The following is a 15048-nucleotide window of genomic DNA, read 5'->3' as shown; positions in this document are numbered from 1 at the left end:
TGGTCTAGCTCATGAATAAGCAAGAACAGCAAGAACAAAAACTATAGAGAGAAGGAGAGAGATGTTTAATAAGGCGCTAGATATGTTCAGCAAATTGGACTGTAATATCATGCTGTATATTAATTATCTGCCATTTACAGTAACTACATTCATGGAAACTGCAGTAGTAAAAATCCTTGAGAAATCATAAGCATAATTACTAGACTCAATGCATCATCATTTAAATTCACTGAATAACAGAGAAAATATATGCCTGATTTAAAACTAAAGTGTAATATCCTTACCACTAGCATAAAAAATTTGAATTCAGAGAGAAACAAGACTAAATCTGAGACAAAATCATTGACAGATACATAGGCAGAAAGACAGACAAGACAGAAAAACTGATTAATTGAGATAGGCACACAGACAAACCGAACAATAGACAGATTAAATGAGATAGATTAATTAAGATAGGCAGACAGAATGGCAAAGACAGAGCAACAGACAAGCAGACACAGACAGAACAACAGACAAGCAGACAGAATGGCAAACAGACAGAACAACAGACAAGCAGATAGACAGACAAAACAACAAACAAGCAGACAGAATGGCAAACAGACAGAACAATAGACAAGCTGACAGAATGGCAAACAGACAGAACGGCAAAAAGACAAAACAACAGACAAGCAGACAGAATGGCAGACAGACTGAATGGCAAACAGACAGAACAACAGACAAGCAGACAGACAGTCAAAACAACAGACAAGCTGACAGAATAGCAAACAGACAGAATAACAGACGAGCAGACAGACAGACAAAACAACAGACAAGCAGACAGACAGACAAAACAACAGACAAGTAGACAGAATGGCAAACAGACAGAATAACAGATGAGCAGACAGACAGACAAAACAACAGACAAGCAGACAGAATAGCAAACAGACAGAATAACAGACGAGCAGACAGACAGACAAAACAACTGACAAGCAGACAGACAGACAAAACAACAGACAAGTAGACAGAATGGCAAACAGACAGAACAACAGACAAGTAGAAAGAATGGCAAACAGACAGAACAACAGACAAGCAGATAGAATGGCAAACATACAGAACAAAAGACAAGCAGACAGACAGACAGAACAACAGACAAGCAGGCAAAACAATAGACAAGCAGACAGAATGGCAAACAGACAGGACAAAAGACAAGCAGACAGACAGACAGAACAACAGACAAGCAGACAGACAGACAAAACAACAGACAAGCAGACAGAACGCCAAAACAGACAGAACAACAGACAAGCAGATAGACAGACAAAACAACAGACAAGCAGACATAGACAGAACAACAGACAAGCAGACAGACAGAATGGAAAAACAGACAGAACAACAGACAAGTGGACAGACAGAATGGCAAACAGACAGAACAACAGACAAGTGGACAGACAGAACGGCAAACAGACAGAACAACAGACAATCAGACAGACAGAACGGCAAACAGACAGAGCAAAAGACAAGCAGACAGACAGACAGAACAACAGACAAGCAGACAGACAGACAAAAAACAGACAAGCAGAGAGAACGGCAAAAAGACAGAACAACAGACAAGCAGACAGAACGGCAAACAGACAAAATAACAGACAAGCAGACAGAACGGCAAACAGACAGAACAACAGACAAGCAGATAGACAGACAAAACAACACACAAGCAGACAGAACGGCAAACAGACAGAACAACAGACAAGCAGATAGACAGACAAAACAACACACAAGCAGACAGACAGAACAACAGACAAGCAGACAGACAGAATGGCAAACAAACAGAACAACAGACAAGTGGACCGACAGAACGGCAAACAGACAGAGCAACAGACAAGCAGACAGACAGAACGGCAAACAGACAGAACAACAGACAATCAGATAGACAGACAAAACAACAGACAAGCAGACATAGATAGAACAACAGACAAGCAGGCAGACAGACTGGCAAACAGACAGAACAACAGACAAGCACACAGACAGAACGGCAAATAGACAGAACAACAGACAAGCAGATAGAATGGCAAAAAGACAGAAATACAGACAGACAGAACGGCAAACAGACAGAACAACAGACAAGCAGACAGACAGAACGGCAAACAGACAGGACAACAGACAAGCAGACAGAAAGACAGAACAACAGACCAGCAGACAGACAGACAAAACAACAGACAAGCAGACAGAATGGCAAACAGACAGAACAACAGACAAGCAGACAGACAGAGCGGCAAACAGACAGAACAACAGACAAGCAGACAGACAGAACGGCAAACAGACAGAACAACAGACAATCGGATAGACAGACAAAACAACAGACAAGCAGACAGACAGACAGACAGACAGACAGACAGACAGACAGACAAAAAACAGACAGACCAAAAGACAAGCAAAATGACAAACAGAATGACAAACTGACAGAACAACAGATTAACAGAACAAAAGACAAGACAAACAGAAAAAAATGACAAATTGACAGAACAAGACAGGCATGCAGACAGACAGATCGGGAAATAGACAGGTCAACAGACAAGCAAATAGACTGACAAGCAAACAGCCAGAAAAACTCAGTAGGTGGTTGCCTGTTCACAGTGTTGCTAGAGTGTTCAGAGTAGTCACTAGGCTGTTACTAGGTGGTTGCTAGGCCAGTGGTAAGGTGCTCTGGGTGGCTGCTAGAGCATTCTAAGTGGTTGCTATGGAGGTCTCTGAGAGGTAGACAGCTACAAAAATAAACATCAGTTTACACTACGATGAGTTAGAAAATCTTTAGGGTTCCCTCAGGCAAAAAACCCATCCATTCTAAAGCACGTGCTGTACATTATCAATCCTATATTGGAAATCAGTACATTCCCTGACCACTGCTCTCATACAATAAAGAAGAGTACATTTTCCTATCCCATTCTGGACCCCGTCCAGCACTGAAGCTATTCGACAAAATACAGTATATCACCTCTAGATTTATGGCGCAAAATGGCATTAGCTAAAAAACCATCCGCCACACGCGGCCAACGAATCTCATCGTGTGGACTTCAATTGGAAAATTGCCCAGAGAGCACTAAAGGGTCCCACTGCTAATACGACCCGCCACGATTTATCAGCTGCTACCTGGCACTCACGTTTGGGGCCGCAGACGTTTTTTACAAGTCCTAGTCTTAACGGTGTCGGGCCTGTCAGGGGGGTCAAAGCGAAGAGGGAGGGGGCCATATTCTAAAATCAATCCGCCTTTAGAAATTGTCTCATTCCGTTCTCAATGACCTGGTCGCGCGGCAAGGGCCGAGCGGGACAAACTGCCGTAGGCCATAAACCGTGACAAGCCCGGAGGAGAGTTAATGTGGCCATTCATAGAGGAACCGCTGGAGGTGAGGTGCTTTGCTGAAGGGGGGTGGGGTGTCTATTAACTACTTTTAAACCGCTTTGGTGAAGCTAAGTGATCTCCGTCAACAGAGGCCTCGCGTATAAATACTGGCCTGACAGTTTAATGTGAAGGGACGAGCTTCCACAGGATTAGAAACATGTAACCCAGGGCTGCTGCTTGACATTGGCTGGATTGAGGTGGCCTGAGTGGGTGTGTGAAATGGGACCAGGGGTAAAACATGCACTGCGCTATGAAATTTGCACTATATAAAGAGTAGAGGCCTCCAGTAGTCGAGAAAACATGCAAACATGCAAGAACTTACGGAGAAATTTAAGGCTTTTCTTCTTTCTTTGATTCTGTTGACTGTGTTTCGAACCTGTGGATAACAAGGAGGGGGTGGATGGTTAAAATGTCATGACTCAGTACTAAACACTTTATTCAAAACACTTTGCGCTCGCATGAGTATTGGCCCCAGGAAGGTGAAATTCAATCCGGACTGGGAACAGAGAAAACAAACAGCCGGCATTGCATAAAAGTCAATGAGTGCCGGCAAGCAAAATGTTCCAGTTTGTCACACGTAATGGGTCCTGAAAGTGACACGTAGAGTCGGCAAAGTAAGGAGAGCGTCTTAACCTCTCATCTGTCACACCGTACAGGGGGCCACGGGAATAAAGCGATAAAGGAAACGACCACCCTTGCAGAACAAATTACATTTAGACTGTGTGAGAAAAATGGGGTGTTGGGTGATGCATGCTGAATGACATACACAGTACTATAAACTCATGCTGCTTTATTTTAGTGGCGTGAGCCAATAACTCGTAAATATGCATCAAATTTAAGCCTTTTTTTTAGCAGTATGTTTATGTCACAGCAATGCCAATTAGCTAAGCCTGAAATTTATTTTTTGTAGACAAAAGAAATATATATAGAAAAGAAAAATTCCCTAAAATGTATATTAATTTATAAAAAAAATGCTATATATATATATATATATATATATATATATATATATATATATATATATATATATATATATATTACATTAAAATATTTACATGTAGGGATGTTTTGTACATTACATTCAAATATTACTCAAAAATTGAATTTATATTTACATTATAATATTAACAAATATTTTCATATTTAATATATTATTTTATTTAAAATTTTGTTTATATATATACATACATAAATACATACATTTATTTTATATAGTGCTTTTCCCAAGCACAAAGTGCTTTAAAAGTCAACATTAAACATACAGTAAATACACATGTAGAAAGTTTTGGTATATTTGTATTAATGTAAAAAATGCAAAAGTGTATGAATAATGTTTATATAACTTTATTCGTACATTTTGCATATATTGCATTTTTTGCATGTTAATGTAATACATTTGCAATGTTTCTTTTAGAAAACGTATCAGAGTTTAAATATATTCAAATTTAATGTACAAAATATTATATACAGTATGTGTGTGTGTATGTAGCATTTTTGTCAATATGTTAACAAAATTCATTTGTAATGTTTCTCTTAGAATGTCTCTTAGAATTTAATAATATATATATATATATATGTATATATATATATATATATATATATATATGTGTGTATATATATATATATATATTATTAAATTTGTAATGTTTCTCTTAGAATGTCTCTTAGAATTTAATAATATATATATATATATATATGTATATATATATATATATATATATATATATATATGTGTGTATATATATATATATATATTATTAAATTCTAAGAGACATTCTAAGAGAAACATTACAAATGAATTTTGTTAACATATTGACAAAAATGCTACATACACACACACATACTGTATATAATATTTTGTACATTAAATTTGAATATATTTAAATTCTGATAAGTTTTCTAAAAGAAACATTGCAAATGTATTACATTAACATGCAAAAAATGCAATATATGCAAAATGTACGAATAAAGTTATAATAATGTTTATATAAACATTATTCATACACTTTTGCATTTTTTACATTAATACAAATATACCAAAACTTTCTACATTATAAATATAACTATTAAATTTTTCAAATATTAAATATTCATATTCACATTTATTTTAACAAAAATTTTATAAAATGTTACATGTAAAACCTTAAAATATACATTACACTTTATTTTGTTTTTTTGCAACTATGAATAATTTGTGTGTGTGTGTGTGTGTGTGTGTGTATGTGTGTTTATATCTATATTTTCTGTATGTCAGTATTTCCCACATCATACAATCCAATCCAGCTGTTTCCTGGACTGCTAGATATTATTTTCCAGCCTGGCTGTGAGCGACCACAAAAAAAACTGCCTGCATTTCCCAGCCCGAGCGCGGCACAAGCTCCAGCCCTTCACTGGTGAATATGCATTAGCTCTTATGACTTATTAAATTATTGCTGCCATGCAGATACACACACACCAACATGTTCTGAACAAACACCATCAGCATGACGACAGAGTTAATGAAGAGAACAGAAGAGCTCTGACAGCTCGGAGTCAACGGTAATATGTCAGATTTGCAAACAGACACTGTTTTCTCCCTCTCCCACACTTTGAGTGCGCTGTACCTTTAATGAATGGAAACGGAAAATCAAATCAATTTATTCCAGGTATAAAATCACAGAAAGCTACTCGAAAAATAGCATTTCCAGCATCGAAAAGAACTGGTTTGAAGTCGCTGCTCTTAAAAGCAGTTTAGTGGTTTTCCTCTCAAGGTTTTAAAGTGATGTAGCCTTAAATGTTCAATATAAAAACACATTAGATATTATTTTCATATGAAAGCAATGCAAATAGACACTTTTGCCAAAGGGAAAAAAAAGTCATAAAAACAGGGATGACCATTAATAACTAAAAACAGACTAAATTATATTAAAAAAAAATTTAATGATCAGTTTTAATATGTTCTTGGTGTGAAATGATCTACTGTATATAAAAGAAAAATATAAAAAGGGAAATCATAATTAAGTGAATTGCAATTATCTGTTACTCTAAGCAGGAGATCGCAATATAGGCATTATTAATATTTCAATATTAAAAACATTCTCTTCTTCAATAAATAACTATACCATAATTTTGCATCAGATAAAGCTAAAAAACAGATTTATATGGTATCTAAAGTATTTGACTGCAAAATGTACGAAAGTCCTAACTAATGGCTGGTGCACATTGGGAATAAATGGCATGTTATGTGAATCTGATCTCTCTCTCTCTCTCTCTCTCTCTCTCTCTCTCTCTCTCTCTCTCTCTCGCTCTCAAATGGTTGGTTTTATATATTCTCACTCGCAAGTTTCCTTTGAGATAATCAACTGTAATCCGGTAGAATTTAAATATTCTGTGACTTGTTTTGTCTTTGTATGCTAACACTTTGATCATTCTCCTCTATTATTCTATTAAACGAGAATTTGTGGTGTCAGACGGTGAAATCTGACGACACAAAAAGAACAAAGTGGATTCACAAAAAACACATACACACATACACACACACACACACACACAAAACGATTATTACATACGATATTTAACAAAACCCCTTTTGAAAAAAAAAGTGTCAAGCAGACATGAGCTTCTCACAAATTGTGAAGACCTCTGGGTCAAGGAGAGCCGGGGGTTGGAAAATAGATTCCAGTGTACTAAAAAAGCCTGTTAAACAAGAATGCGGCGATGATTTATTTTACAATGCAGAGAGGGTCACCGGCGAGTCTCTGCTGTGTCAATACAGGGCTCGGTCTCAGGGCCATCTCCTTACACCTCTTTTTTAGACACTAAAAATGTAGAAAAAAGGTAGAGGAGCTCGGTCTATACTCAGGGGTGGAGATGAAGAAGGGAGAGGAGAAAATTAAGAAGCGGAGATCTACTCTGACATTTAAAATGATCATTCTTAAGATAATGTTAATTCATTAAATGAATATTATTGTCTATTTAATATTTAATGAATTAATTTGTTTAGTAATAAATAAATAAATAATCATTCTTAAAGGAACTGTTCTACAATCAGAACAATTCAAGCTTGATGTACCACCTTTATGTCCACAATCAGTGCATCCCACCTGCTACAACAGACAACAACAGAGCTGAGAGCACAGAACAAGTGACAAGTTGAATAGAACACATTATGGCATTCAAAAAATTATTAACTGCTAAATGTTTATTATTACTAATTAAAACTAATATTTATAATACATATTTATTTAAACAAATATTATTTATTTTAACATGCAGTATTGTTATTATTGCTAATCATATTATTATTATTATTATTGTTCTAGAAATAATTTGTACAAATATTTATCTAAATTATATATGTAAACCATTATTATTATTAGTTGTTGTTGTTGTTGTTTTTATTACTTTTATTATTATTATTGAAATAATTAGTACAATTAATAATTTATCTAAATGAATATTTATTTATATAGTTATATAAACTATTCCTACTATTACTGCTGAAAACAATATTTAAATTACATGTATTTATTTCATTTAAATGTTATTGCTATTAACATTATTGTTATTGTAATTATATTATTATTATTAAAGGCAGTAAATGTATTATTATTGTTATTATTATTACAATAAATACTTATCTATTTACCTATATGCAAATATTTATCTATATACATATTAATATTTGTATCTTTAAACAGATTTTTAGAAGTTAATATAATAATGAATACCAATAACAATATAATTTTATATAATACAAAATTATAACTATCTATTCATTCATTTTAAACATATTAACTTACATATTTATATATGCATTAATATGAATAATAATACTATAATGGAAAAATTTGATAGATAGATATCTATTTGTTATTATTGATCAATTATTAATGTACTTATTTATGGAGAAAGAAAATCAACGTACACATAAGTGCAGACAAACAAGAAACAAGTTTAAAAACTGATCTTATATTGGATGACAATGGTTACAGTCATTAATATGTGGACTTGTTCACATTTGGATTTGAATTTCAAGGCGGCATTATGGTACACAATCACCTCTTTCCCAATTCATCGCCATAGTTTCTCTCTCTTTGGAAGAGCGTCTAAATGTTAATAGGCGTAGTGCAGGTACATTTCCAACCGAACTTCCACGGCGGCGTCCCGCATACATATCCGTTTCTCTGAACTGCAGCTGAGCTCTAATGTCAGAATGTTAAATGGAAGACCATGAGTTTAAAAACTTAAAGAGGCAGTGAAATATTGGCCAATGTGCTTGAGGGATGACTGGCTCTTTACTCCGGGTGTCAGTGTTTAATGGTGGGCCTGGATGCATATAAGTTAGCCCAAGCATGAAGGGCAGTGGGACGCTCATGTGGAGAAAAAAAGGCTCGATTTCAATCCGCCCTCCTTTGGCGGGGCGGGGGTCCCATCAGAAACATCATGTCATTTCTCTCACTCAGTCAGCCTTGAGATGCACTGCGGACTTACCTCAGTGTTGTACACTCCATATATCAGGAAGATGAAGAGGCCCTGCGAAAGAAAGAAAGTTGTTAGGAATCTTTCTGAGATTCTGAAATGAATAAGAACTGTATAAAAAGCATTTCTGAAGCTGATATGTGTAACACTATACGCTGAACTTTGGCCCAAGGTTTCTGAAGTATATTCCTCCCTCGAAAATAAGCAAGAAAGAGGCTAACGAAGAACAATCAGTGGCATAGATAGACTTAAAGCACAATAAATAAAGGGAAAGAAAAACCAAAGGGGGCTTGAATGGGCTGCCCTTGGATGTACAGAATGAGAGCACATGTGGTGACAAAAAAATGGCAGTTTTTCATTATTTCCACAGTTGTGGCTATTCAGGAGAAGAGGTGTGCATCTGCAGGTCTGGAGAGCCAAAGAAAAGACGACAAGTTGAGGAAAAAAAGGGTAAGGGTCAAATAAAAGTTGGACCAACACTTAAAGAATTCTCAAAAAATGTGAAACGATGGTTGGGTTTTGCGATACAAAAGTGCAAAATGGTAAGGAATTAGATAAAAAGATCGTCATTTACTCTTCCTTGAGATTTAAATTCCTTCAAAGGAACAAAAAAAGTTTTGGAATGAAATGAAGGTGAGTAAATGAAGGCTTTTTTGTCGAATTATTCAATTAGAGTTAGTCTTATTATCAATGACATGTTAAAGCAACAAAGCGAGCCAGATTTTCCACATATCTGTTTATATTTCTATACACATTTTGCTCTTTGCACTTAATATCTTTCTTCAAAGGAGGATGAAAGAAAAACCATTTCAACTCTAGAGCCAGGTCTGAAAGTGTGTGAATGAACTGCCCTTGAGTGAAGAAAGAGGACACATATGGTGGGAAAATAAAAGGTGCCATTTTTTTTCTTTATTTCCATTGAATATAGAAAGTTGCACATCTTTAGGGCTTTTCAAGGAAATTAAAAGTTGTACTAACTTAAGGTCAACACTTTTCAGCTTTTTTAATTTTAGAATTCTGAAATGTTCTCGACTATACACACAAAAAGTCGATACTTTTTAGCACTGGTCGAGTTTAATGAGTTTACAAATGCAAGGTCTACATTCCTTCTGTTGGAATTTTTACGTAAAAATCTTGGGATTGTATTTTTTTTTATTGGCTTATTTTACTCAATGCTGTCTGACAGCTGTGATAGAGTAACATCAATCAGGCAGGAGTTTGGAGCGTCCAATTTGCCACAGCTGGATCACAATGCATCATCATTGACAGCGTGATTTGGAGGTCTGCTCCAGATGTCCACTGTGTTGCCTGTGATGCCAGCCCTCTTCATTTCATCAGCGCTGGGGAGCCGCAGATCTCCCATGAGGCCATGCTACGCTATCAGCTACTGTCAAAGTAACAGTGACATCTATCATGAAATTAGAGAAAATAAAGAGAAATTCTTTTTTGTATACTAGTCTATGAAAACCACAATGGTAAATATCTAGAGCCAACACTGGCATATTAAAAATCATATTAGTTTTTTTTTAAACTGTGATCTTAAGACAGTAATACTCTTTCTAATAATTCTGAATTGTTATGTAATATTAAAACGTAATATTATTATTATTATAAGTATACAATGTGATTATTATTATTAATATATCTGCATCTTTAAACAGAGTGATAAGTATTTGTTTAAATTAGCGTGTATTATTATTGTTGTTGTTATTGTTAAAATATATATTTGTATGCTTAAATAGACAAATATTTGTCTAAATGAAAATATTTATACATAATAATAGATTCATAATAGTAACACCAATAAATGTTAAAATTAATTAATTAACTTTGATTTACATAAATATTTAATAATAATAACAATAATAATAAAATGTTTAAATAATCAAATTAATAAAACAATGTTCATGATACAAATATTTCTTTAAATAATTAATAATTGTTATATGATATTGTATTATAAAAGTACATTATAATTATTTAAATAAATATTCGTGTTTACATAATTATTTATTTTTATTATTATTAAATATCTGTAATATTGTTTAAATAGAAACATAAATATTCTTGAAATTAATATGTATTATTATTATTTAAATTGATATTTGTATGTTTGAATAAACAAAATATTTGTTTAAATAAAAATATGAATACATAATAATATAATAACAATAATCATCATCAACATTACCAATGAATATGTAAAAAATATCAAATGAATAAATGAACAGTGATTTACATAAATATATGAATAATAATGAGTTAAAATAAAAAAATAAATATTCACATTTAAATAAATATTTATTTAAATAATTAATAATGCTATTTAATATTGTATTATAACAATATTAATATTATTAATATTAGGTAAATGAATATTCATATGTTTACATAAGTACTTAAAGGGATACTCCACCCTAAAATGAAAATTTTGTCATTAATCACTTCTTTCGCTTAATTGCTTTGTTTGTCTTCAGAACACAATTTAAGATATTTTGGATGAAAACCAGGAGGCTTGAGACTGTCCCATACACTGCCAAATAAAACACACGGTCAAAGTCCAGAAAAGTATGAAAGACATTGTCAGAATAGTCTATCAGTGGTTCAACCGAAACGTTATGAAGCGATGAGAATACTTTTCGTACACAAAGAAAAGAAAAATAATGACTTATATTCAACGAATATTCAACAATTCCTTTGTCAACAGTCTCCACTGTGTCTCTCAATATCCGTATGCTGCGTATGCTCTTCTGTATCGCCGCGCCACAAGGATGCGCTGTTTCTACGTGTATTCAGCTTTGATTTAAAAGAAAGAAAACAGCACATCCTTGTTGTGTGGCTGACACAGAAGAGCATACGCGTAGCTTCATAATGTTACGGCTGAAACACTGATGGCAGATAGACTATTCTGATGATGTCTTTCATACTTTTCTGGACTTTGACAGTGTGTTTTATTTGGCAGTTTATGGGACAGTCACAAGCCTCCCGGTTTTCATTCAAAATATCTTAAATTGTGTTCCAAAGATGAATTAAGCTTTTACAGGTTTGGAACGACATGCGTGTAAGTGATTAATGACAAAATTTTCATTTTGGGGTGGAATATCCCTTAATAAGCATATCATTGTTGTTGTAAATAAACAAATTCATACAAAAATGTGGAGTTGGTCAATTATATTTTGTGAAATGTGAACAGAAATTTTTTAACATTGTTTAAATGTTTTTATCCTGTTTTAAATGAATTTGACGCTGTGCTACAGTAGCCACGACTCCTCTAAGGAAGCAATACCCAGTGATAGTGGGGGGTAAAAGACAATGCAGTATGCATCCCATTGTTTTGCATTAAACTGTCAATTTCCTATTTAGTATTGCAAATTAATTATCATGTTTTTGATCACAGGCCTTATTGTGTTTAAGCTTTCATTGTGTTCTGAACAAAGTGGGAAAAACATCCCTTACATATTATGAAAAATGATCAATTAGAATATAATTGAGATAAAAATAAAATGGCACCAAAACAATAATGATGAGTTGTTTAAAAAGTTAATTCATTAATGACGAGCTAAAAACAAACAAGGAAAAATGGAGCACATTTAAATGCATTGTGTTGTTTGGGTTTCGGGAAAAAAAATAAAACATTTCTTTTGAACTCAGCTCTATAATGGTGAAAATGTATGCAAAGGGATTGTATTGCTTTACATCAAACAAAAAGCATAAATTATCTGCTAACGAAACTAATTAGGAAACAATTCTGTTGTTTAAAAACAGAATGCATTCGGAACCAGCAAGTGTTGTGTTCTAAAAACACGCGGCACCCCAGAGATCATGATGCATTCGCAAGTGTGATTTCATTCCAACAATCAGGACATGCTCGTTCTAACACTCCCTTAATGCATGAAGTGTTCTGCAGATACAGAAATATTGTTTGCATACTAATCTATAGAAATCAAAATGGCAAATAGAAATAAAGTTCTAGAGCTGGAATTCATGTATTTAATTTATTACATTTTTTAACAGATATTTATTATTAATATTCATGTGAATATATATTTAATAAAACAACAACTACTACTACTAATAATAATAATAATAATAATAATAACATTATTATTATTATTATTATTATTATTATTCCTGTAGTCAAGTAAATGTATTTATTAAAACAATTTTGAATGTATTTATTTAAAAAAATATTTGTTAATATTTGTGCTAGTACATAATTAATAATAATAAGAAAACACTTTTTTATATAAATAACTAAATAAAACAATTATAATAACTATTATTATTAATATTACTATTATACTGTAAAGTAGTCAAGGAAATATATGTATTTATTTAAACAAATATTTATTAATATCCATGCTAATACATATTTAATAATAATAATAATAATAATAATAGTAATAATACATTTACATTTGTATAAATTTAAATAAATATTTGCCTACACATTTTATAATAACTACATTTGTTGAAGACAAATCATTATTAATATCATTGCTATTATTTCTGACTGTAGTCAAAGACATTTATTTATACAAATATTTAATCATATTTATGCTAATACATATTTAATAGTATTACTACTAATAATAATAATAATACTTACATGTTTATAAATTTAAATAGTTTAAATAAATACTTGGTAATATATAATATATAGCAAGCAAACAAACAAACATCTTTTTAAAATTCTTGTAGCAAACTTGACTTTGAGCAAAGAATAGTGGTAGGTAGATGGAGATGGAATCTATAACACAACACAAAAATGCATTTCCCCCCTAAAAAGGAAGTTAAATATTTTTGCTGAGGTCACTCATGGCTGCACCATCCTGTGTCAAACAACGATAAATCCCTCTCAAATGTGTGTGCCACTCTGAACGCACTGTACTCCTCCGAGAAGAAAGGCCCTTGCTCCTCATTACCTACGACAAGATACAGAAACTCACTTTGCTTTTCATTTAGGGGCTTCACGTCCCTTTTTATGGATGTCCGCCTTCACGCTCTTACTTACTTCGCCTCGCCGCCTGCCGCGTAATAAATGATTATAAATTTTCACAGATGACCACCTTGTCTTTTTTATCCCTTCGCACTATCCCCTAATGCACAAAAAGTTAGAGAGCGAGCAGGTACAAAATTTTCCTCCGCAAAACCCTTTTTTGTCTTTATTTATGACGTTGTCCTTGGTAAGGGAAATTTCAATGTACTGAAATGAAAACTATGATTAAAGGGACACAGTGTATGGGCAGAGAGAACGGGGCAGCTCTCCATCTCTGTGCTGTTATATATATGATGCTGGGTGAACAAATGGAGCTGACCGGATGAACGGATGGAGTGACATCAATGGTTTTGGAGGAAAAATGCACTGATCGTCCACAGCATCTGATTTTAGTAAGCAGTAATGAAAGGAAACAGTATCTATCTAGCCGACTAATTTATCCATGGAAAACACTTTGGCGAAACAAGCCGTGTTTGAACAGGACCAGCCCTTTGCTGTTCGGGCTTGGAACCAATTTCTCAATTTAGTGAATAGCGCAGGGTCTTTGATGACGACATGAGGGGTATCAGGTGTGTGTGTGTGTGTGTGTGTGTGTGTGTGTGTGTGTGTGTGTGTGTGTGTGTGGTGGCTTTACAGAGGAGTTGAAGGCTAGGTTGAGGTTACACTCAGGGCAATCTTAAACAGAGTCTAGTGTGACACACAAGCGCACAAAAATGCACAATTACACCAGCAAGCCAGATGACTGTCAACATCTGCTTTGGGTGAAAGGACTGTGTGTGTGTTTGTGTGTGTGTGAGTGTGAGTGTGTGTGTGTGTGTGTGTGTGTGTGCAGTCATTATAGCTCTGGACTGTTTGAATCACAAAATGACATAAAAAAAAAGATCATAAATTTTACATACAATTCTAATTCAGATGTTTCACGTACGTCTACATAAAAAAAAACATACATCAATATATTCTTCACATAAATGTGTATATAGCTAAATCAATTATTTAATCAGTATATACAGTGTGTGAATGAAGCATAAAAGTAAATCAATTTATTAAACAAGAACTTGATAAAAAAAATTTAAAAAAATATTTTTAAAAGCATTATATATATATATATATATATATATATATAAATTAGGGGTCTAGATTGGATTGTTGGTCACAATATGATATGATATCGATTCTCATACCCAGCGATATGATATTTGCGATACCTCAAAAAAGTCTA

General features: G+C 33.5%; 1 pseudogene; it reads right to left on the bottom strand.

The window, feature by feature from the left end:
- LOC132159938 (uncharacterized) overlaps positions 1–15048 on the bottom strand; it is a 61898-nt pseudogene that overhangs the window by 18929 nt on the left and 27921 nt on the right.

Source organism: Carassius carassius, chromosome 16, assembly GCF_963082965.1.
Source record: "Carassius carassius chromosome 16, fCarCar2.1, whole genome shotgun sequence".
NCBI lineage: Eukaryota > Metazoa > Chordata > Actinopteri > Cypriniformes > Cyprinidae > Carassius > Carassius carassius.
The sequence above is the reverse complement of the archived record's forward strand: the minus strand, read 5'-3'. Positions and strand labels throughout refer to the sequence as shown.